This window comes from Gymnogyps californianus, chromosome 13 (assembly GCF_018139145.2).
Source record: "Gymnogyps californianus isolate 813 chromosome 13, ASM1813914v2, whole genome shotgun sequence".
NCBI lineage: Eukaryota > Metazoa > Chordata > Aves > Accipitriformes > Cathartidae > Gymnogyps > Gymnogyps californianus.
The window spans coordinates 21,521,763-21,525,971 of NC_059483.1; positions in this window are offsets into that span (position 1 = coordinate 21,521,763).

Sequence of the window (4,209 nt, forward strand, 5' to 3'; positions counted from 1 at the left end):
ACTCCAGAAAAACAAAAAATATGGTTGAATATGACCACAAATTTATGTCTGAGAATATAATTACCTACCTCTAGTGGCAAAAAAAAAAAAAAAAGAAAAAAAGAAAAAAAGAAAAAAGGTCATCTCCACTGTAAGGGAATCGCCATGGGTATGATCCGACCATTGCGCGAGCTCAGATGTTGACAGTGTTTTGTGTTCTCTGGCAATCCACAGACTGTTAATGTTTTTATCCTTTCACAATAATAGTTGCATATCTTGGAATTTGTAAATTGATGTGCCAAGACCTTTTTAATCTACCTTTTAGCACGACTATTTGAAGTTTTGTGCTGCTGATTTTTAGTAGTTTATCAATATTTCTTACCGCTGAATCCCAAGACTGTTATTTCTGACTTTGCAGGCGTAAAATTAAGTTTGGAATTGTTTTGTACAAAAGAATGACGTATTTTGTAAACAAGTGGTTTCCAGTGAAAAAGTCTGCCCTTAAAATTTGTTCTGGTCGAGGCCATTTGAGGGGGAAGAGACTTCCTTCAGTTAACAGTAGACACAGCCTTTATAAACATTCCTAGTGCAAATCAAGTTATATGGCTATTTGTGGTGATACAGCAGAGAACGGCTGTAAACACTACCTGTACTTAGCCTTTCAAGGATAACTTTCAAATAAGATCGTAAATTTCTTTAAAAATACAGCTACTATTTCTTATAAAAAGAACATATCTCTGTGAATTAATACAACATGACTCACAGATGTTAGAGGCAAAAATATGACTTCTAACTTTTTTAGCAAAATGAGAAGTAATATCCAAGAGCTCTTAAAGATTCCCAGGAGCAAAAGAAATACAAAGTATTTGCAATTCAGGCTCAGAGTACTTGAGCTTTTATTATGCTGTTATTATTCCACTATTATTGCATTGCCACCAAAATAGAAACCAAAACAATGGCTTAAAGATTGAAGCTTATGCTTGTAGTTCTAATTTAGGGTTTAAGTCACAACTGTTCTTTTTAGTCTGTTAAAGGACTTCAACAGTTTCTAATAAGCAAATTACAAAATATGGATCGTTAGCACTTTGAAAACAGTTTTATTTTTATTTACCTATTATTTGTGGTGATGAAGGCATGAGGGAAAGCGATTTCAATAATATAAGAATCTCCGCTCTGGGCTCAGTCTGCATTTGCCACATAGCTAGAAAGCCCATGCAGCTCATGGAAGTTCTTCCCTGTGTGGAAAATGCAGGGGTTAGCCCTGTATGGTATTTCTCGTTCGGCAGCTATATGACAGACACAAAGGATTATGGAGAATGCAGTAGTTGATGTTTGATTGTAAATGACTGTGACAGAACTGTGCAATGAAACATGCTTTTCAGCAAATTTTTGTGCAACGTACAATGTTAGATAGCACAATTTATGTAGAACTACTACGTGAAAACCATGTTAACTGTGAATGTTGGGTTTTTCGTTGTTTTTGTCTGAAGGTGACAAACATGTTCTTGCAATAAGGTATTATTCTCAGAATGTCAAGCACATTATTGTAGAAATAATATATATATAAAATACACATGTATTTCAAACTACATCATAAAATCTCAGAGTATGTTTGGTAGATTCTAAACTGTTTCATACATAGATCAATTGTAAAATATTATGAGATCTAAGCTACGTCCTAAACGGCTATAGCTGAAACACAAAAGTCCTGTAAGTCTTTGGGATTTAGAGGAAACCCATACGTCCTACACCAACATTATACATGATACATACACATTATAATTGTGAATTTCATTAGACTAAGGATAAAAATTCCAACTTTCTCTTTATTGTTTAATGTAATCAAGTCCCATGTTGTTCTAAGAAAAATGCAGTATTTAATGTTTGATTGTAAACAATTATGACAGATGTTTGACAGACCTGCTCTTTAGCAAAAAGCTGTACAAACGTATCATATAGCACAAAATAGTGTTGTAGAACTCCTGTGTGTAAACTGTGAATAGCTGTATCTTTTTTGTAGTACTTGCCCTGAAAAAAAGATTATTGTATGATCATATATGCTTTTTGCAATAAGGAAATATCTGAACACCAAGCAAATCTATCTCTATATAAAAATATATATGTAATATATACATATTCAAAAATATATACAGAGCCTGTTTAAAAGAGTACAGTATTATTTAGTAAATTGCAACCTGTTCTATGGACCAAATGTAAAATATTTATAAATTAAGATGCATTTTAAATGTCTATAAATGGTGTCATAATTAAAGCACGATTGTTATGTAAGTTTCCAAGAGTTTAGAGGAAAAAGAATAAAGGTTATATTATACATTAAATTCAGAGTTTTGCAGTCTTTCATTGGACAAAACCAACGTGTGTTATTTCCTGTGAAGCAAGTTCTACATGTTTCATATATTTATGTATTTACATAAGAAATATATCCTTTAAATATCAAAATGCAGTATCACACTTGTGATGTGTATAATTAATCCGTACTGCTATTTCTATAATTTAGTTAGTATGTGCATACTTTACACAGAAAGCTTAAAAGGTGACAGTTGATAGCCCTACCTGGCATCCTGCTGCTGTAATCCTCCCGTAGGAGGACGGCAGAGCAGGACCTCTGAGCAGCCCTAGTAGAAAGCCTGGATTTTAACACAAAGGTTCCTCAGGTACATTTCTGCTGGTACTGTGGGGTATGAACTGCGGCACCTGAAGTCACTGATCTCTAAGCCGTCACTGAGGAGCGTGCCGTCCCAGGCTGAAGGCAATGGGCTGGTGAAACGGTGGCCTTCTTACACTGAACGGAGAGATGATACATTTCTACACAAAATCATTGTTCTCTGTATCAGCTGCCATTAAAGCGTGAGAAGATGTCAAGCAAGTTGCACAGCAGTCTGCCTTACATCTGCGTCTATGCAATACTGCTGCGGAGCTGAATGCTCCTATGCTCTGAATTTAATTATCTAACTATAAAATTGGAGCAGGACATCATGCTGGGAAAGAGTCTAAGCAATTTAGAGAACATGACTAGAATTGAAAATGCTCCTGATAGAAGCGTCTAGAATCATAGACTTCAAATTCAAAATGCTGACCTTAGAAAGGAGCACTCAAATGTACAAGGTGAGGGCAGATCCTTCTGCTTTTAAAAAAGGCTGGGGAGGAAGGGCAGGAGCATGTAGGGAAGATCACAGATTGTTCTGGAAATGGGGGAAGGCACAACTTCGGTGCTTTTGAAATACAGAGGAAAATTTAAACCATTTTTAATGTTTAGTTCATGGGCATTATGTATTGTATTCATGGCCAGCTGCTTTCACAATATATTGTAAGAAAAAGGATGAGAGTTGTGTCTGAGAGAAGCGGACACATTGTTTAGTGCTGGGTGGCTGGCCAGATAGCAGTGCAAGGGGCAAAGGATGGCTGAGGAAAAGGAACCTAGTTGAAGAATATTGCGTTAGTGCTGTGATATTTCCATGTTCTCCTGGAGGAATTTTCTCTTGCCGTGCTGCAGAAATCCCGACAGCAATTCAACAAGAAAAATGCAAATAAGGTCACTTCTTCCCTACAGGACTGCAGGATGCCCTGAGAGAAATCCATGTCCTTGCTCATCAGGAGTACTAGTTCAGCTACATGTGCTTTTATTCTAAAATAACACTATGTTGCTTTTGGGTTTTTTTGTTTGTTTTAAGCCTGATTATTTCTGTGTTGTTCTGCTCAGGCCACAATAGCATTACAATTAACTATTAAAATTACTCAACTCCCACTGTTGGCTGGTTCTCGGTGGGCTAGGTTATAACCCAAAGGCATGGCTATGCATTCAGGTGCAGACGGTCTCAGGCTTACCTTAGCCTGTACGTAAGCACAGGGTGGCATCTCCTGCCTGCCAACACCCCTTCGTAGTCATAACGACATTTGGCAGCTGCCATTGAACCCGGCAGGGAGCAGCAAAATGGGTTGCACTGAACCATTTGGACATTCATGTCTTGGTCCCTTCTGCTTCAAGATAAGTTCCCAATGAAGAGTCTGAAATCCGTTGTACGGCTACCTACAAACACACGCAGACAGACACGATGAGGAAAGCAACACCACAAAAGCCTTATTTCCCAGGAATCTGAACTGATCAACTCAAAGCTCAGTGAGAGCTGCGGCAGGTGCCAACCAGCTGTAGCTGCTACTCTTACCTTAGTGTTTGTGAGTCCACCAAACTACCACAAATTGACCAGTTTC